The 22128-nt window shown below is 38.7% G+C and overlaps 1 long non-coding RNA gene across 2 annotated transcripts in view; it reads right to left on the reverse strand.

Moving 5' to 3' along the window:
- LOC118897901 overlaps positions 1-22128 on the reverse strand; it is a 208218-nt gene that overhangs the window by 185197 nt on the left and 893 nt on the right. Inside the window, exons 1-2 of one of the 2 annotated variants that reach the window (XR_005020565.1) lie at positions 21863-21937; positions 20350-20442 (exon numbers count right to left, since the gene is read on the reverse strand). This is a non-coding gene — a long non-coding RNA (uncharacterized LOC118897901). Of the gene's footprint in view, positions 1-20349; positions 20443-21862; positions 21938-22128 lie in introns of those variants that run through there. The other variant, XR_005020566.1, reaches the window with a different exon arrangement.

Below are 22128 nucleotides of genomic sequence, written 5' to 3' on the forward strand. Positions count from 1 at the left end.
TGGGGCATAAATTAACTCCAATTTGCCAATATAAAATTGAGGCTCACTGGCTTGTCTGAAAACCACCACCAGAAAGGGGCAGGGTGAAGACTCAAGTTCAAGTTTTCTCATTCTAAGCTAAGTGTTCTTTCTACCATATGAACTGAGTGCCTATCAATAAGTGACTGAATCTCTCTGGTCTCAAATTCATGACATGAAGGTATGAAGTAGATGACCTTTAAGTTCCTACCAGCTCCAACATTCCATGAATTGCTGAGGTATATGACAAGAGTTAGCCTGTATCATTAACAATATTTATTTCTGCCATATAGGGATTGTGGATTCCACTAAGTGCCCAAAAGTCCATATGATTATGAAGTCTAGGTTACTTATGTGCAATTTTCACTCCCTGTCTTATTCATATATACCAAGGTACAAAGTAGCTTTGGGTTTTATTTTCACATTTGCAATCACTTGGGAATTTTATCAAGGCTGAGCAAGAGATTTGGAAACTCATAATGCATTTCCGAAGAAGCTGCAAGGGTTGTGAAATTCACAGGGCTCTAACCTTCCTGAGAGAATGGGAGCTGACTGGACAAGACAGCTCATTTCCAGTAATGTTCCTGGGTAATTCTCTGGAAATAATGGAGAGGGCATGGTAATTGCAGCCCAGTTTTATGCTTTCAGTTAGGGCTTGTATGCAGTGGAACACCCACAGGATTTTTTTTTCTCCCTCTGCCCCAGACATTCACTCAGCAAGCTACACTTGGAGCTAGGAGAGGCCATAAATAATACAGCCCAGCCCAGTTCCCTGTGGGAACTCAAAAGATTCAAAAACTAAGTTAATGCCAGCGACTGGATACAGATCAAAGAGACAGAGTGAGACTGCCTTTCGTTTAACTCTTGGCTTAACCCTGTGATTAGCTGCGTGACCCACTTTTTTAGGCATTCCACTCCACTTGCCCACCCCTCACAACAATTAGTCAGAGGTCTTCCTCAGTCTGAGTGGTTTTAGGCCTTGATAAATTATGTCTCTGTGAGAGATAGTCTTCAGTCTGTGCTTAAAGACCCACGATCAACTCTTAAGAAAATTATTTTGAAAAAGAAATTGCTATGAAATGAAACTGTTCTTAGAGCTGATTGGGACTAAAGGCATAGTCCCAAACACCCTTCATAAGTACCCATAAGCAACTTCTGAAGATGGTCTAATGCATTGATTAGAAGTTACTGATCCTTGAGCATGTCAATACTTAACGAACCATTAAGTAAAGTTAATTATTGTAACAATGCAGAGTCAAAAAATCCATCCTGGCCTTTGCTTTTCCCACGCATTCATAAGGGAGTGGGGGTTAAAACTGGGGAGGGGCGATGGTGGTGATTATATTCCAGAGACTACTCTGAGGCAAACTGAACTTTTACTGTGTATCAGTGCCTCCCTGTCAGTGGCTGTCTGTCTCCACCTAACAACGCATCCATAGAGCTCTCCCATTAAAATGTTGTCCTGTTAAGAATACGATAAAATCAGGCAAAACGGTGTATAAAACCTGGTTCCGTTTCCAGTGTTCCCTCTTGCAGGGGTATTTTCATTTTAGTAGCTCTTAGGACAAATGAGAGTCTGGGATCAGGGTTTACTTTGGGAGAGGGACCAGAAGGGGAAGGAATGAGCTTCTTGTACACCCTTGCTTAAATCTGCAATGGACTGAACTTGGAAACAAGAATGCATGTAAAGCTCTTAGCTTAGTGGTTGGCACATAGTGAATGCTCAATAAATGTTAGCTAGTATTTTTACCGTAATTTTATCATATGGATCCTATCACTTAGCTCCTATCACCTAGGGCATTGACTGAACATTCATTGATAAGGGGGTGATATAATCCACATTAAATAAACTGTTTGGGCCTTGCTCAGAGTCTGTTGGCTTCTGCTCTGGGCTGGTAACTAGAAAACAATGCCGTTAGCTTTCTTGACCCTTGCTAATGGGATCCTGTGAAATAGCCAGGGGGTTACAATTTTGCAAACTCTGACAGGAAAACTTTTCAAAGTTTTGGACACATACAAGCTTCCCCAGAAGGGCCACAAACCTAGAGACTTTGCTGAGATGTCAGCTTGAACTGAAAGGTTTCTGAGACCAGTAAGTCAGTTGCTGTGCTGATGAACAAGGCCAGAAAACTGCCTGGCATGTGTGTCTCAACTTCCTGGTGTTGTTCTCAACTTGTTTCATAGGCAGTCAATGGTGTTATTATTTTGTGTGTGTGTGTCTCCCAGTTGCTAGTTCTGGCAATACAAGTGAAGCTCTAAGAAAATGATTGTTCTTAGCCAGGCAACAGAGTTTTGGTGTAAGTTAGTATGTGGAATATATAATTTGGAAGTAGTTTCAGTCTATGACATGAATGAGTCTTTTATATCAAACAAACAAGAGATTAAAGTGTTTTAGTGAGCATTCCCGGTGCAAAAATTGTTCATCAAGTGAAAATGAAATTTTGGTGAAAGATGAAAAGGCAGAAATTTATTCAATAGATATCTTCCCACACGTGAGAAATGACATATGTCTCGGCTTACACATTGCAGCATTGTTTGTAATATCAAATGACTGGAAATAACTCAAATGTCCATCAATAGGGGATTAATCAAATAAATTACAGTACATCCATCAATGGAATATTATGAAGACCTATAAAAGAATGAGCAAGATATATATCACATAAAAAGATCACCAAGATATATTATAAAGGAAAAAAAGCAATGGGCAGAATATTGTAAAAAAGAGGTGGAGGGAAACAATATATATACATATTTACTTATAAAGGCACAGGTTATCTCTGGAATGATGCAGAAGAAAATGGAAACGTTGGTGGTAGAGGGGAATGGGAAACTGGGTGACTGGGGAACAGAGATAGGAAAGAGGTCTCACTAGAGACAATTTACTTTGAAAATTTTTAATCGTGTGAACATGTGATTTTCTCAAAAATAAACTAGATTAATTTTTTATTTAAAAAGGAATTAAAGAAAAGGCAGTAATTTGTAGGGTGTGATTCTGTGCATAGGAAATGACATGTCTATCAATGGAACAGGAAGAAAGCCAAAAAACTACTAATATATGAAATTTTTCTGTTTTTCTCAATTTTGCAAATTTCAAAAGTTTCTAGAAATACCCTTTAGAAATGTCAAGCAATGACATTGTATGATGAAAATTTTTAGTCATTTATGATCAGTTAAATCTGTGTGTCAAATGGGAGAATAATAATGACAACTGTACTGTTTAATTAGGATTGTATATTTTTATGCTATGTCTTAAAAGACCCTTCATCACAAAATCATGTTTATTGTAGTGAATATGGTGATTGTTCTGTCAACATACACTTGACTCCACCTTTAAGATTAGCTGTCATATTGGGTGGCCAGTGGTGGCCAAGATTAGTTTAAACCCATCACCATAACCCCATCTCCTTTACCAATGTTTAATTGGTTCAGGGATGGGCAGCCTAAACCAAACTTGAAAAGTTTTTCTGTATGTATTAGTTTTCTATTTCTAGTCTACTAATTTATCGTTAGGTTATGTTTTTATAGCAACTATATTATTTAATGTTTTTCTTCATACATGTTTTCAGTGATCATGGTACCCAGAGAATGGTCTCTGTAATGGAATTCCTTGATGGACAATAGGTCAGGGCAAGTGGAATTGACTCATTTTATAAAATACTTCCTCCAGGATGGGGCAGAGTCAGCAGATCCCCCAGCACCTGCCCAGCAGTACAGCTCTCCAAGTGTCTGCCCAACACTGAACCTCTCTCCCTGGGACAGCACTACATATTGATTGACAAAGGTTCTATTCCAGAGGTTGGCACAGTTTTTCTGAACAAGATCAGATAGTAAATATTTTGGGCTCTGCAGACCGTGTGGCCTCTGTCACAACTGCTCAACACTGCCCTTGCTTGGAAGCAGCCATTGGCAATGGTTGTGGCACCATTCCAGCACCTTTTCATTTACCAAAACAAGTTTGAGGTCACAGCTTGTTGACCCCTGTTCTATTCTTTTTTTTTTAAATATCTCCAAGCAGAAAATTCCATTTGGGGGACGATATCCAGGATAGGTTACATTTAATTAGAGTTATTTATATGTTGTGATGTGATAACCTGGCCTCCTATATTGGGTGGTAGAGACACAAACTCTGGAGTCAGAGAAACTAGGTTGGAATTTCAGTTCTGCTCTGCACTGTGTGGCCTGGAGCCTCTCTCTCCTACCTTTACTTTCCCATCTATGGACTGTGGATCAGAGTCCTTTTTTAGAGGGAGTGTTGTAATGATTAAATGAAAGTGTATGTTAACTGCCTGACACAAAGAAAATAATCAAAAAATATTAGTTTCCCTTCCACCCCCACAAAAACACATGCGAACTGGGCAATACCCCATCTCATTCACATATATTTGCAAACCCTCTCTTAGATGGCTAATGGTGGAAATTAAAAATCAATTCTAATTACCTTTAGTTTCAGACGATGCTATTTTTAAAAAATCTGTCCTTAGTTTCTAGGAATCCATTTTGTTTGGCTCTTGCAACCTCTTGCATGTTAACAGCCAATCATGACATGTCATCAAAGCATTCAAGCAAAGGCCTTAATTCTGATAACTCCCTAGGGAAGTAAAGGAAAGCTATAAAATATACTACCAGATTTTAAAGGGCCACTACTCAAAAGAGATCTTGTGAAAAGACTAACAATTTAGATTTTATTTGATGTTTGCTATGACCATGACTAGGCTTTTTAGAACTGGTTTTATTATAAAATTTCTTAAGGAATTCACTTTCAGTGCCATAAGCAGTGGATTGTAAAAACAATACTTCTTGAAATTATTCCCCTCTGATAAGTTTGATTTGAAAAATATACATGCATATATGAGGCAGTAGTAATAGGAAGTACTTTCATAGCAGGAGAGCGATTCTGTGTGTTTATTTACTTGTATAAACATACTCAGAAACCACAACATTGAGTATATTTATCACATGCTTTTTTAGTTGGGGAATATTTAAGTCCTCCCATAATTAAAAAATAAAAGTTAAAAAAATTTGCTTCCTCACTAGGGAAATGATTAGAATCAATGCTAACATGGCAGGACTTCCCTGGTGGCACAGTGGTTAAGAATCCGCCTGCCAATGCAGGGGACACGGGTTCGAGCCCTGGTCCGGGAAGATCCCACATGCCACGGAGCAACTAAGCCCGTGCGCCACAACTACTGAGCCTGCACTCTAGAGCTCGTGAACCACAACTACTGAGCCCGCGTGCCGCAACTACTGAAGCCTGCGCGCCTAGAGCCCATGCTCTGCAACAAGAGAAGCCACCGCAGTGAGAACCCTCACACCGCAATGAAGAGTAGCCCCTGCTCGCCGCAACTAGAGAGAAGCCCATGCACAGCAACAAAGACCCAACACAGCCATAAATAAATAAATAAATAAATAAATAAAACGCTCCCAATCTTTAAAAAAAAAAAAAAATGCTAACATGGCTATTTAACATCTATAAAGCAACAATATCATCAAAGAAATAATGTAGCGCAAAAGCAATATAATTTTGGAAAATAATAAGCATCCCAATAGATAAGGGATATTATTGTTTCAAGCATGAGAATTGAGAATAGGGTGTCTTGGTCAGGAGCTTTGTCCTTGACTTCTGGAATCAGAATTCTTCAATACGTGACTCAATGCATTTGTTTCTTGGTTCATTCATTCATTCATTCACCAAATAAGCATTTATTAAAAAATTACCATTTGTGAAGTACTATGCTAGGTACTAGGAACATAATTCATTTCAGAGACAGATGCATAAGGAGTTGATTACAATATGTTTAATAAGTGTTACTACAGAAACATAGACCAGTAGCTAAGAGAGCAGTGCAGAGGGAAGAATTCATTTAAAAGACGGTAGACAAGAGTGTGGGGAGAGAAACGGTCAGAGACACTTCATAGAGAATGCAAACAGCATCCAGCCGAGGTATTTTTTTGAGGATGAAAAAACCAGAAATTCTAGACAGAGTGAAGTACATGATCAAAATGTTAAAAGCATAAAAGTCCACTTAGCCTCTGAGTACAGTTGTGAGTAGTTTGATACGACTGGAACGTGGCTTCATGTGGTGGGGGGGGAGGGGTGGGGCGGTTCATGCTATGTTACAAATCTGGGTCCTTCAACCAGTTGGCCAGTGATCCCTTGGTCACCGTACTAATTTCCTCTCTAAAGTCTATGCTTTGAATGGCTGAAAACCCAGGTATTAGTGAGGAGGTTTCAGGTTACGAGGAGCACAGTCATGCCTCTGATCTTGGGTGATGGGAATTTACTATACGATACAAGAGGAAATTAGGAGGCAAGTATGGGAAGTCAATTTAATGGAGCAATCAGGCCTCATGAAGAGCACTGTTTATTGGTCTCTGGGATCATCTAGTAATTCTCATGTCCCAAAAGGAATACTGGGGTGGTCGTCACATAGAAGGATGTTTGTTCTTCCTGCACAAGATGTCCTTCTATTCATTTGATTCGGCTTCTTTGTTCTCTGCTTCTTCCTCCTGCTGTTGTTTCTGCCCTCTGGCTACTTCTCAGTTTATTTATCTCATGGATTCTATTTATTCATTGCTTCCACTAACCCATGGAGTCTGCTTAGTCTCTGTTTAGTTTCCTGGCTCATATTCTGCTCTGCTTCATGCATATCTCTCTGTGTGCTTTTATGTAGAAAAGAGTTAACAACAGGTCCAAGACTGCTATTCTTAGAAAGATCTGCTTGCAAGGTTAGCCCTTGACTGCGATCTGAGAATTTAGGTTTCAGTAGGGTTCTGACCATTTGCTAAATGATAAGCATGGCTCACTGTGCCTAAACTGTTTGTACAAACAACATGGTTTATGCTAAAAACCTGCTTTCCTTCTGACAGTCGGGAATTTGATATGTGCTAGGAAGAGGGTACCTATGTGACCAATTCTCAATAAAAACCTTGGGCACTGAGTCTATAATGAGCTCCCTAGTAGAGAGCATTTCATACCTGTTGTCACAATCTGTTGCTGGAGGGATTAAGCACCTCCTGTGTGAGTCTACTGGAAGAGGACTCTTGGAAGCTTGCTTCCTCCAGACTTTGCCCTATACACCTTTTCCCTTTGCTGATTTTGCTCTGTATCCTGTTGATGCCATAGCCTTAAGCATGACTATAAGCTGAGACCTGTGAGTCCTCCTAGCAAATCGCTGAACCTGGGGTGATCTTGAGGAAACTTGACACATCTTTGCTTTTAGACTCCTGAAGAAAGAGTATCTTACTGATAATCCACTACTTGGTCCTTATTATGGTCTGGCCTCTGGCTATCTCTTCATCCTCATCTCCTACCACTCCCCCACTCCTTGTTCTAGTTATGCCTTGCTGTTCCTCAAACATTCCAAGCATGCTCCTGCTTCAAGACCTTTGTACTTACTGTTCCCTCTACCTGTGCCTTTTCTTCCAGATATCTGCATGGCTGTCTTCATTCATGTCCTACCTCCCTAAAATAGCTATCCTCTCCCACTCACATTTCTTAACTGTCTACCCCTTCATCTAGATGAATTGTTCATATCAGTTATCAGTTTTTTACTTTATACTGTTTATTGCCTATCTTTCCAAACTAGAGTATAACTAAATGAAGGCAGTGACTTTGTCTGTTTTGTTCTCTGCTCTATTTTTAGTAGCTAGAAAGGTGCTTGGCACATAGAAAAGACTCAATAAATAAATATGTTTGCAGAAGGAATGAATTAATAATGCATATCTGTTGGGCATATTTCTCATACCAGGCCACATTATACACCCATGGGCAGCATACTGATGTCTGGCTTTAGGCTGAGCACTGTGGCAGAGACTGCTGATTATCCATCAATATCTACTCTTTCCTTCTTCTGTAGTAATAGAACCCCTAATTTTTGGCTGGGCACAGAGTTATCAGAAATAAAGAGTACAGTTCCCAATCCCCTGTGCTGATAGGTATAGCTTTATAACTAAGTGCAGGCCAATGGGATATAAGTGGAAGTCAGATGTACAACATCTAGGAAGTATCATTATAAGAGTGGATTTTATTTTCCCTCCCTTTTTTCCTTCCTGCTGGGTGAAATAGACTGTAATATTTGGAGTTTTGGCAGCCATCTTGGATCATGAGGCAACCTTGGTGATGGAAGGTACAGTCAATGGAGCAAAACAAGAAAGAAGAGGCCAGAGAATGTGGAGGCCAATACCAATTCTGAAGAACCTACCTCTTGACTTTGACAAGAATCAGAAATAAACTTCTGCTTTAAGTCCAGCCATGTGGGGTTTTCTCTCACTTGAAGTTGGCTCTAATCCTAATACAAGCACTAATCTCCAGTCTGACTTCTTGAAGCCAGGTGGAGAGTTACAAAGTACAAAGCATGATACCATATGAATTATTCACTTTTTTAAAAGGAAGTTGTGGGCATGATAGGAAGGCCAACACGCAGAATGTCATCCTGTAGGAAATGTCAGCTGTGGAAAAGCATTATGGTAATGCCCCCCAGTGAATCACACCTTCCTGTGTCCACATACTTTTTTGCAATGTGATGTTGCTATTCCTTCCATGAAGAGGCAGAGCCTATCTCTCCACCCCCCTGAATCTGGGTTGGCCTTGTGGCTGACTTGGACCAACAGAATGTGATAGAAGTGACATAATGCCCATTCCAGAGTCTAATCTGCAAAAGACTTTGCAGCTTCCACTTTTGCCACCTGGAATCCTGAGATCACCAAGCTCTGAAGCCCAGTGTAGCTTACCAGAGGATGTGAAACCTTGTGGAGGGCAACAGAAGCACCCCAGTGCAGAGCCAGCACCAGCTGGCAGACATGTGAATGAGGCCACATGAGTGACTGCAGGCAAGGCAATCAGAAGTCACACCCAGATGGCCAGCCTACAGAATTGTGAAAATGAAATAATTGCTGTTTTAATTCACTAAATTTTGACGAGGTTTGTTATGCAGCAATAAGTACATGAAAATCTAAGTGAATATCTGTTTCTTGCTGCAGAAAGAGCCTACGACAAAGGCAAATATAAGTGAAAAGCACTTAATTAAGTTTGGTAACTTTTTAATTTTTTTTGGCCGTGCTTCATGGTTTGCGGGATCTTAGTTCCCCGACCAGGGATCAAACCCTGGCCCTGGCAGTGAAAGTGCCAAGTCCTAACCACTGGACCACCAGGGAATTCCCAAGTTTGGTAACTTATAAAGAGAAATATGAATGTTAGATGAGAAATTGGTAGAACTGGGTATGATTCTCTTTTCATTAACTAGTTTTATGACCTAGAAAAAGTTGCTTAGCCTCTTGGTGGCTCATTTTTCTCAGATGTTATATGAAGCCCACCCCATGCTCACTCACTCATTCATTCACGGAACACTGATTACCCCTAACTGTCGGGAGATAGTGTCATGAGAAGTGAAGTGATAGGAGACTTTGACTTTCTACTTACACATTTCTGTATGATTTGATTAAAAAAATATTATATTACTTTTATAATCAACAAAGATCATAAAGGTGTTATGGGCTGAATTTTGCCCCCCAAAATTGATATGCTGAAGCCCTAATTCCCAGTAACTCAGAATGTGACTGTTTTTGAAGATAGGGCCTTTAAAGAGACAAGTTAAAATGTGGTTGTTAGGGTCCCAATCCAATCTGACTGGTACAAAGCATGATATTAACCCAATCTGACCAGTGTCCTTATAAGAAGAGGAAATTTGGATGTACAGACACCAGGGATCCATGTGCACAGAGGAAAGACCATGTAAGGACACAGTGAGAAGGTAGCCATCTGGAAGCCAAGGAGAAAGGCCTCAGAAGAAACAAATCCTGCTGACATTTTGATCTTGGGTTTATAGACTCTATAACTGTGAGAAAATAAATTTCTGCTGTTTAAACCACCCAGTCTGTAGTATTTTGTTAGGGTAGCCCTAGCAAATTAATACAGATGTTTTCATCTTGAAAAAGAACTAGTACCTTCAATGAGCAGATGGTCCTTATTCTTGAGATGATCATGTTCAAGTTGGAGGAGAGAGACAGTAACTTTTGATACAATGCAATGTGATAAATGCTGCAGTAGAACCATGTAAAGAATACTATGGGAGTCCAGAGGAGGGGGACCTTACTGGTGATGGAGAGGGAGATGATGGCGGGTCCAGTGGGGAGAGTTTAAGAAACCTATTCTGGGGGTGAGATGCCACCTTCAATGTTGAAGGAGTAGGGACTCTACTCCTAACTACTAGCCTTTCTGCTGACCCTCTGTGCTTTGTCTCAGCAATATGGTGCATTAGTCTCAGATAAGGATTTCAAGAATCAGTAAAATTTCAACAAACACACACACAGAAGTTGGGGAATGGGTATACTGATAGTAGTTTTGCCAATGTTCTATTTTACTTCTTTTTTTTTTTTTAAAGGACATTTTAAATGCTATGCATAGAAAATAAAAACAAAAAAATGCTCTGCATATCATTAAAGATATTTTAACATTATCTCATAATAAAGGACAGTCTCTTACGTTGAATACATTTAGCTTTAAGTTTCTTCCATTGTCCTTGGTTTTTGCACTGCATGTGCATTAGCAGTAGTAGACCAGCATTTGATGGCAACTAGAGTTTCAAGACAACTTTTATTACTCAGGTTATGAAAACAATAATTTCTTTATATGGCAGAAACTAGTTTTTCTCCAAAATCCATACTTCCCTTCTTCCATAGAAATAGAAGTTACACCAGGTACATGGCTACTCAGCTAAAGACTACAGCTTCATCCTCTTTTCACAGTTAGATGTGATTATGTGGCTAAGTTTTGGCTGATGGATATAAGTAGAAGTAATGGGTAAATTGAAGTTATATGTAATTTCTGGATCATCTCTACCTTAAAAGATAAGTGACTTGCCTTGAAGTTCCTCTCTTTTCCCTTTCCTCAGGCTGGAACACTGAATGTCCCCACAACCTAACTTTGACCATGAAGCAATAAATGAAAGGAATATGGGTCCTTGAATGACTCTGTGGAGTAGAGACTCCCTGCCAAGCTGGACTGTTCACCTTACTGTAACATGAGAAAACATGTTATTTAAGCCTCTGCGTATAGGTGTATACTTTTTGGTGTCTCTTTTCGGGGACAGCTTAGTCTTTACCCTAATAAGCAAGTCCTGCTTTCTCTTGCTTTTATAGTGATATTTGCCTTCCAATTTCCCCTTCAGAAGTCCCATGCTACTCCTATATATCCCATCCACATGAGATGCAGAAACTACTAGATTACCAGAGACAGACATTTACATAATAGTTTCCTACTGAAGTGTGGAATTCCCCCAAAGGAGAAGGCCAGTTACCTTCTCGCCACTTTTGCATAGTTTCTCACACACATCTCCACCTTGTTCCTTTGATCTAGTTAGACTGCAGTTAAGGGAACCTCTCCCTCAGTAGTTCAACTGCTCAGCCAATGGACACAGCCCATCTTCAGGACTTTCCATCCTGCCTCTATCACTTCCCTTTTTACCTTCTGAGCACTGTTTCTTTTACCTTCCAGAGAACCAGATAATACACATTCCCTTTCAAATCACAGACACTTTCAACAAATAGTCATTGAACTGGCACTCTATAAGGTATAAAATGATGAAATAGGGAAAGTATCTGACTTTCCAGTCTACTTGGAAAAAATAGACAAATAAATAGGCAATTATAAATTAAAATGCAAAGTTCTAAATTGGAATAAGTATAGTGTGTCATGGAAAGACTCAGAAGAGTCACCTAAACCAGTGTTTGTACAGGAGGGAGTGTGGTCAACAGCGTAGAGTGAAATAAAGGCGTGGAAAAGGTCAAGTAAATGTGTACATTGGCTGCATAAAACTCTACCCTGTTAATTAGTAATAAGACATCATTCTAAAACTTCAAATAATTTAGAGTATATAAAATAAAAAGTGAAAGTTCTTCCTTCCACACACATTAATCTTAATCCCCATAGTGATTTGTTAATTTTTGGTTCATGTTCTTCCAGATGTATAGATACGAAAATAGATATATGAATATATATCCATGTAGGGTTTTATTTTTCAAAAAATCGAATCAGGGGCTTCCCTGGTGGCGCAGTGGTTGAGAATCTGCCTGCCAATGCAGGGGACACGGGTTCGAGCCCTGGTCTGAGAGGATCCCACATGCCACGGAGCAACTGGGCCCATGGGCCACAACTACTGAGACTGCGTGTCTGGAGCCTGTGCCCCGCAACAAGAGAGGCCGCAATAGTGAAAGGCCCGCGCACCGCGATGAAGAGTGGCCCCCGCACAGTGATGAAGGGTGGCCCCCGCTTGCCGCAACTAGAGAAGGCCCTCGCACAAAACGAAGACCCAAAACAGCCAAAAATAAATAAATAAATAAATAAATAAATAATCCAATCATAGTATACATGTTATGCAGTGTCCTTTTTTCCACATGGACTTATTTCCTTATCATGCATATATATTTACCTACCTTAAAAATAGTTTATAGACTTGCCTACAAAGGATACACTACCATTTAATATATCTCTTCCTTTTTGACATTTAGGTTGTTTTCCATTTTTTTCCTTCTAATAGTAGTGTTTCAAGGAACATTCTATCTATTGGACTTAGGGATAAATATTAAGAGAAAAGGATTACAATATCAAGATTCTATATATGCCCAAGATATGATATGTATATGAGAAAAAAAATTAGACATTTTTGGATACGTAAAGTACCAGAAAGTTACCTTCTGCTTTTCTTTCTGGGGAATTTACTTGAGAACTCACTCTAGCAAAATCAAAATCAAAGCAAAACTATATCTCAGGGGGATTTAAGATGTATAAAAACATGAATGAGTAGTTAATCCAGCAAAATTTAAAAGACCAGTATAGAAGATCACAGTGTGGGTCCTGAATGGGGAACTTGGATATTACAAAGAAATTTATATTTCCCAAACTAATGTTTAGGCTTCTTTCGATTCCATACAAACCCTGAGAGGGGCCAATTTTTGAATCATGACAAAATTTTCTAGAAAAATAAGACATGCAGCACCACCAAACCAGCTCTACAACAAATGCTAAAGGAACTTCTCTAAGTGGGAAACACAAGAGAAGAAAAGGACCTACAAAAACAAACCCAAAACAATTCAGAAAGTGGTCATAGGAACATACATATCGATAATTACCTTAAACGTGAATGGATTAAATGCTCCAAACAAAAGACACAGGCTTGCTGAATGGATACAAAAACAAGACCCATCTATATGCTGTCTACAAGAGACCCACTTCAGACCTAGGGACACATACAGACTGAAAGTGAGGGGATGGAAAAAGATATTCCATGCAAATGGAAATCAAAAGAAAGCTGCAGTAGCAATACTCATTTCAGATAAAATAGACTTTAAAATAAAGAATGTTACAAGAGACAGGGAAGGACACTACATAATGATCAGGGGATCAATCCAAGAAGATATAACAATTATAAATATATATGCACGCAACATCGGAGCACCTCAATACATAAGGCAACTGCTAACAGCTATAAAAGAGGAAATCGACAGTAACACAGTAATAGTGGGGGACTTTAACACCTCACTTACACCAATGGACAGATCATCCAAAATGAAAATAAATAAGGAAACACACGTTTTAAATGACACAATAGACCAGATAGATTTAATTGATATTTACAGGACATTCCATACAAAAACAGCAGATTAGAATTTCTTCTCAAGTGCGCACAGAACATTCTCCAGGATAGATCACATCCTGGGTCACAAATCAAGCCTCAGTAAACTTAACAAAATTGAAATCATATCAAGCATCTATTCTGACCACAAGGATATGAGATTAGAAATGAATTACAGGGAAAAAAATGTAAAAAACACAAACACATGGAGGTTAAACAATACGTTACTAAATAACCAAGAAATCACTGAAGAAATCAAAGAGGAAACAAAAAATACCTAGAGACAAATGACAATGAAAACACGAGGACCCAAAACCTATGGGATGCAGCAAAAGCAGTTCTAAGAGGAAAGTTTATAGCTATACAAGCCTACCTCAAGAAACAAGAAAAATCTCAATCTAACCTTACACCTAACGGAACTAGAGACAGAAGAACAAACAAAACCCAAAGTTAGCAGAAGGAAAGAAATCATAAAGATCAGAGCAGAAATAAATGAAACAGAAACAAAGAAAACAATAGGAAAGATCAATAAAACTAAAAGCTGGTTCTTTGAGAAGATAAACAAAATTGATAAACCATTAGCCAGACTCATCAAGAAAAAGAGGGAGAGGACTCAAATCAATAAAATTAGAAATGAAAAAGGAGAGGTTACAACAGGCACCACAGAAATACAAAGCATCCTAAGAGACTATTACAAGCAACTCTGTGCCAATAAAATGGACAACCTGGAAGAAATGGACAAATTCTTAGAAAGGTATAACTTTCCAAGACTGAACCAGGAAGAAACAGAAAATATGAACAGACCAATCACAAGCACTGAAATTGAAACTGTGATTAAAAATCTTCCAACAAACAAAAGTCCAGGACCAGATGGCTTCACAGGTGAATTCTATCAAACATTTAGAGGAGAGCTAACACCCATCCTTCTCAAACTCTTCCAAAAAATTGTGGAGGAAGGAACACTCCCAAACTCATTCTATGAGGTCACCATCACCCTGATACCAAAACCAGACAAAGATACTACAAAACAAGAAAATTACAGACCAATATCACTGATGAATATAGATGCAAAAAACCTCAACAAAATACTAGCAAACAGAATCCAACAACACATTAAAAGGATCATACACCATGATCAAGTGGGATTTATCCCAGGGATGCAAGGATTCTTCAATATACGCAAATCAATCAATGTGATACACCATATTAACAAATTGAAGAAGAAAAACCATATGATCATCTCAATAGATGCAGAAAAACCTGTTGACAAAATTCAACACCCATTTATGATAAAAACTCTACAGAAAGTGGGCACAGAGGGAACCTACCTCAACATAATAAAGGCCATATATGACAAACCCACAGCAAACATCATTCTCAATGGTGAAAAACTGAAAGCATTTCCTCTAAGATCAGGAACAAGACAAGGATGTCCACTCTCGCCACTATTATTCAACATACTTTTGGAAGTCCTAGCCACAGCAATCAGAGAAGAAAAAGAAATAAAAGGAATCCAAATCAGAAAAGAAGAAGTAAAACTGTCACTGTTTGCAGATGACATGATACTATATACAGAGAATCCTAAAGATGCCACCAGAAAACTACTAGAGCTAATCAATGAATTTGGTAAAGTTGCAGGATACAAAATTAATGCACAGAAATCTCTTGCATTCCTGTACGTTAATGATGAAAAATCTGAAAGAGAAATTAAGGAAACACTCCCATTTACCACTGCAACAAAAAGAATAAAATACCTAGGAATAAACCTACCTAGGGACACAAAAGACCTGTATGCAGAAAACTATAAGACACTGATGAAAGAAATTAAAGATGATAGCAACAGATGGAGAGATATACCATGTTCTTGGATTGGAAGAATCAATATTGTGAAAATGACTATACTACCCAAAGCAATCTACAGATTCAATGAAATCCCAATGAAATCCCAATGGCATTTTTTACGGAACTAGAACAAAAAATCTTAAAATTTGTATGGAGACACAAAAAACCCCAAATAGCCAAAGCAGTCTTGAGGAAAAAAAATGGAGCTGGAGGAATCAGACTCCCTGCCTTCAGACTATACTACAAAGCTATAGTAATCAAGATAATATGGTACTGGCACAAAAACAGAAACATAGATCAATGGAACAAGATAGAAAGCCCAGAGATAAACCCACGCACCTATGGTCAACTAATCTATGACAAAGGAGGCAAGGATATACAATGGAGAAAAGACAGACTCTTCAATAAGTGGTGCTGGGAAAACTGGACAGCTACATGTAAAAGAATGAAATTAGAACACTCCCTAACACCATACACAAAAATAAACTCAAAATGGATTAGAGACCTAAATGTAAGACCGGACAGTATAAAACTCTTAGAGGAAAACATGAGAAGAACACTCTTTGACATAAATCACAGCAAGGTCTTTTTGGATCCACCTCCTAAAGTAATGGAAATAAAAAGAAAAATAAACAAATGGGATTTAATGAAACTTCAAAGCTTTTGCTCAGCAAAGGAAATCATAAACACGATGAAAAGACAACCCTCAGAATGGGAGAAAAATATGTGTAAGCGAATCAACGGACAAAGGATTAATCTCCAAAATATATAAACAGCTCATGCAGCTCAATATTAAAAAAACAACCCAATCCAAAAATGGGCCAAAGACCTAAACAGACATTTCTCCAAAGAAGACATACAGATGGCGAAGAAGCACATGAAATGCTGCTCAACATCACTAATTACTAGAGAAATGCAAATCAAAACTACAATGAGGTATCACCTCACACCAGTTAGAATGGGCATCATCAGAAAATCTACAAACAACAGATGCTGGAGAGGGTGTGGAGAAAAGGGAACCCTCTTGCACTGTTGGTGGGAATGTAAATTGATACAGCCACTATGGAGAACAGTATGGAGGTTCCTTAAAAACCTAAAAATAGAATTACCATATGATCCAGCAATCCCACTACTGGGCATATACCCAGAGAAAACCATAATTCAAAAAGACACGTGCACCCCAGTGTTCATTGCAGCACTATTTACAATAGCCAGGTCATGGAAGCAACCTAAATGCCCATCGACAGACGGATGGATAAAGAAGTGTGGTACATATATACAATGGAATATTACTCAGCCATAAAAAGGAAAGAAATTGAGTCATTTGTTGAGACGTGGATGGATCTAGAGACTGTCATACAGAGTGAGGTAAGTCAGAAAGAGAAAAACAAATATCGTATATTAACACATATATGTGGAACCTAGAAAAATGGTACAGATGAACTGGTTTGCAGGGCAGAAATTGAGACACAGATGTGGAGAACAAACGTATGGACACCAAGGGGGGACAGTGGCGGGGGGGTGGGGGTGGTGGTGTGATGAATTGGGCAATTGGGATTGACATGTATACACTGATGTGTATAAAATTGATGCCTAATAAGAACCTGCAGTATAAAAAAACAAACAAAACAACTAATACTAAACTTTCATTGGGTTATTTGTATGGAAATATGTTAATATAAATGTTTCAGACATTACATGAAATTTCTAAAAATCCTATATTTGTATTTGTATGGAAATATGTTAATATAAATGTTTCAGACATTACATGAAATTTCTAAAAATCTTATATTTGTATTTGTATGGAAATATGTATGGAAATATGTTAATATAAATGTTTCAGACATTACATGAAATTTCTAAAAATCTTATATGTTCTGGTATAATGTTATAAGTAATAATCCTAGTTATTACTTTAAAATGTATATCTCAGAAATAACTAATTTTCTTGTCAACTGCATTATTATGAACTTTCATCAAATCTTTAACCGTGGTCATTTTTAAGTCTTTTGTCATTTACAGACAGTTCTGGGTGTACTCTGATGATTTTGCAAATATATTCTTATAAAAGGGTTTCATCTTCAAGAAATTCATGGAAAAGACTCTGACAAGTACAGGTTTCTGGTAACTGACTGTACTGCTGAACTGAATGAATAAGCATTTTCAGAACTCTAATGAAAAACTGATGAACTCATAAAAGTGCTAACAAAAGATCAAGATGAAAAAAAAAATGAATTACATGGGACTGAGTGAACTGATGAGGATGAGTATAATTTTTGTGACTTTTTGTCTGAATTAAAAAAAAAAAAAATCCCACAAGGACTCAGAGGCAAAGAATATACAAATCAATTTTCACTGCAAAGTAAAGGAGCTGTTACAGTGGAGGATTACTGGACTGAATGTCAATATTATGACATAGTATGAGTGTGTTTCATGTTTGGTAATTGCAATCATTGTTGCTTTTGTTGTGGTCATCCATGTACAATGTTTGGTGTCAGTCTATTTATCTCTTGTAAAAATAAAATACAGTGTGTGTGTGTGAAAAAAAAAAAAAAAGACACATGCACCCCAGTGTTCATTGCAGCACTATTTACAATAGCCAGGTCATGGAAGCAACCTAAATGCCCATCGACAGACGGATGGATAAAGAAGTGTGGTACATATATACAATGGAATATTACTCAGCCATAAAAAGGAAAGAAATTGAGTCATTTGTTGAGACGTGGATGGATCTAGAGACTGTCATACAGAGTGAAGTAAGTCAGAAAGAGAAAAACAAATATCGTATATTAACGCATATATGTGGAACCTAGAAAAATGGTACAGATGAACTGGTTTGCAGGGCAGAAATTGAGACACAGATGTGGAGAACAAACGTATGGACACCAAGGGGGGAAAGTGGCGGGGGGGGTGGGGGTGGTGGTGTGATGAATTGGGCAATTGGGATTGACATGTATACACTGATGTGTATAAAATGGATAACTAATAAGAACCTGCTGTATAAAAAAATAAATAAAATTAAATTAAAAAATTAAAAAAAAAAAAAGAAATGCACTTTTTAGGGAAAATAACCTGTTTTGGAAAAAAGGTCATTGTATGTAACAGACAGTTGGTTTTAAATTCCAGCTTCATAACTTAGTATATAAAATGAGAAAATCCACTTCACATGAATTAAGTAATATATAAATAAGCATAAAGTGCTTTTAAGGTAAAATGCCTGGCACATAGCACATGCTCAATGTGTGTCAGCATTTACCATTCTAGGGATGATTTGTGTTTAAATATTACTAAACATTACTTATGAGGCTTTTGATTAAATGTTTTAAAGAAGATTAAGACCTTTTTTTTTTGACCTTGCCAATTATGCTACAAAGTGGATTATCTCTGTAATGTGAGAACACTGCAGTTCTTGTTAATTTTTTTTATTGTTAGTTTCACTGCACAATATGTCTAGTATCAAATAGTACTTGGCCAGGTATTTTATTGATGTTGTAATAGTTTAAAATAGACGGATAGTACAAAGAAAGTGAAAATGACCACTGGGGTCCCAGAAACCAGAACCTGGTAGTGAGCACGGGTAGTGTGTGGTGGGCAAACTCATGCACAAAATTCTAATGGATGCCCTTTGGTATTGTACTGGATCTGACCAAGCAATATCTTCTTTACACGGAGTAGTGGTGTTGAGGTTCTGGGTATAAACCTCTCATCATCTCAGAATAAGTCTATGTTTGGGCTATGAAAATGACAAAAGCCCACAAACAGTCTTAGAAGCAAGACCATGAAGTAATCCTGCAAAGACAGTAAAGAAGCAGCAATATAGTCATTACGATCTAACTGGCTGGGCATTGATAGATCTTTGTTTATTTCACTGAATGGTAATATTAGGAAAGATTATTTGGGTGGCAATAGTTGCTCTTCTAGACATCTCCTTTCGTTTTTTTTTTTTAATTAACCACCACCCTTGAGGAGTGATCAGGGGTAGTTTAAACCAACTGACCTGGGTTGAAGAGTTCGTAAACTGCCCACACCATCTTGTTTCTCAAGACTGCCTTTAGTTTTGGTGAATGAGAAAGCACTTGTTGCCATTTCCTTTCTGAGAACTGCTGAGTTAGGAGGAAAGGAAGTGAGAGATGTTCGACTGATTTCTGTCCTGTGGGGGAAGTGCAGGGCTGGGCTGGGCTGTGCCTCTGAGCACAGGCTTCTACTTTTGTGGGGCTGGTTTCCCAAGTGTCTGGTTCCTCTTTCTAAATGTCTGTAAAATTGGTTTGAGCAGTCCTACCTAATCCCCTTTCTGGGAACAAATGACCCAGGGTTCAGGGAGTGGCTAACTTTCTTTGCCTAAACTCTGGGCCAGATTGGGAGTCTACGGGAGCCCTGACGTTGGATGTGGTTCTGCCATTAACTCACATGTTTCATCATTGTTTTACTGGATATTGAAATCATGCTTATAATATTGTCTTACACCATTTTCCAGAATTACGTCAGTGTCTTTGGCACACTGGACCTTATTTGTCCACGAATTGAAAGCTTCTGCTTCCTTAAGAATGTCTTGACTCCCCTATTAATGTTGTGATTATCGTTGAAACTCATTTCTTGTGCTGTAATATATCTATGCTGTTTGTTTGCAGATGTTTGGGAAGTGGTGTGGTTGAGCTAAAAATATTCAGAAAGATTCAAGGAAAAAGTCTTCTGCCACGCAAATTCTCTGATACTCTTCTCAATGTATCTGTTACCATCTCAAATAGTTAATTACATGATTCTCTAAAGCCCTATAGATATATGTTGCTGCTAATACTTTATTTATTTAGTCTGTTTTTGACTCATAATTCCACTACTGCAATTTAAGTCTAAAAATTACCTTTAGGCCGGAAGGCTCTGGGGTCAAGATTGCCTAGATTCAAAACTCAGTTTGGCCTTCTCTGGCTATGTGGTCTCAGGTGAATTTCATCATCTGTAAAATGGGGATAAAAATTAGCAATCACCACGTAGGTAGAAAAGATTAAGTAATCACAGCTTAAGCTACTATTGTCTCCTTTTCATTAATCATAGAAAATAGGCAAGGGGAAAATATTTATTGAGTATCTACTATTTGCTAGGCACTATTATGAGCCCATGCAATCCTCTGTGAGGTAGACATCCTTTTATTTTTGGATGATTAAATTATGACTAGAAAGCTTAATCAACTGTCCTAAAGGTCACACAGCTAGTAAATAGTTCACACCCAGGTTTGCTTCTAAAGCACATGTCCTTTTCACTACACAAGATAAAGAAAACTTTATTCCTCTTTTCCCTCCCCAGGTTATAATGTTTCAGGGTCTCCCACTGTTGTCACACAGTTATTTTGTATGTATGAAAACAAATGCATGACTTGATAGCTCATGAAATGACATGGAGGAAACTTAAATACATATTACTAAGTGAAAGAAGTCAATATGAAAAGGCTACATACTGTATGATTTCAACTATATGACATACTGGAAAATGAAAACTGTAAAAATATCAGTAGTTGCCAGGGGTTAGGGGAGAGGGAAGGATGAGTAGGTGGCACACATAAGATTTTCAGGGCAGTGAAACTACTCTGTATGATACTATATTGGTGAATACATGTTATTATACATTTGTCCAAAACTATAAAATGTACAACACCAAGAACCAACCCTAAGGTAAATTATATGGACTTTGAGTGATGATGTGTTAATGTAGGTTCATCAGCTGCAACAAAGGTACCACTCTGGGGGGAATATTGATAATGGGGAGAGGTTATGCCTGTGTCGGGGTAGAGAGTATAAGGGAAATCTCGGTACCTTCTTCTCTAACATAAAACTACTCTAAAAAATAGTCTATTAAAAAACAAACAAGCATAAAGAAAAGCAACATGGGGAAGCGGTGTAATCTAGAGAAGGGTAAGGAAAAATAATAAATTTGCAAAGGAATTTAACTACTTGTCTATCTGCCTAGCATTATAGAGTAAAAAGCACCAAGACTAGGTTGGACAACTTGTGTTGACGCCCTGCTTGCTCACAAAGTTCCTGGGTGACCTTCAGCAAACTACCTCACCTTTCTGGACCTCAATTTTAAATATGCTTAAAATGAGGCGGTTGAGTTGATCTCTAACTTCCCTTCCGGCCCTAAAATTCCAGCCTTACAGCTAAGGACCCATCCCTACCTTTTTTTTTTCTTTCAACCCAGACCAGCCACCCTAGCCTGAACCTTGTTCTTACTCTACTGCATACTTTTTGGCGTACTCACTGGGTCCTAAAACACAGCAACCGTTCACCGTGACTGCGAAACTAAAGGGCGGGGGGGTGTGTGTGGAAGGACTGAACTCTGAGGGGGAAAAAAAAAAATGCAAGAAAACCCAAAAGACTGACAGCAAGCGATAGAATCCTGGAGAAAGAAGACTAGGCAGAGTAGGGCTGACGCTGCGCAGCGACGGTGGAAGCTGGAGGAGGGTGGGGCGGAGCCGACAGCCGATTGGACGGCTGAGGGGGAGGGGCCCGCGCTGACGTGCCGGGGAGGAAAGAGGGAGGCTGCGCTGGCGTCGCCTGCCCGTTTCCGCCCCTTGGCTTCCCCGGAGCCTGGGGGGCGGGGCGTCGGGCGAGCCAGACGCCATGGGACGTCACAAGAGGCGGGGCGA

The sequence above is a fragment of the Balaenoptera musculus genome, chromosome 7 (assembly GCF_009873245.2).
Source record: "Balaenoptera musculus isolate JJ_BM4_2016_0621 chromosome 7, mBalMus1.pri.v3, whole genome shotgun sequence".
Taxonomy (NCBI): Eukaryota; Metazoa; Chordata; class Mammalia; order Artiodactyla; family Balaenopteridae; genus Balaenoptera; species Balaenoptera musculus.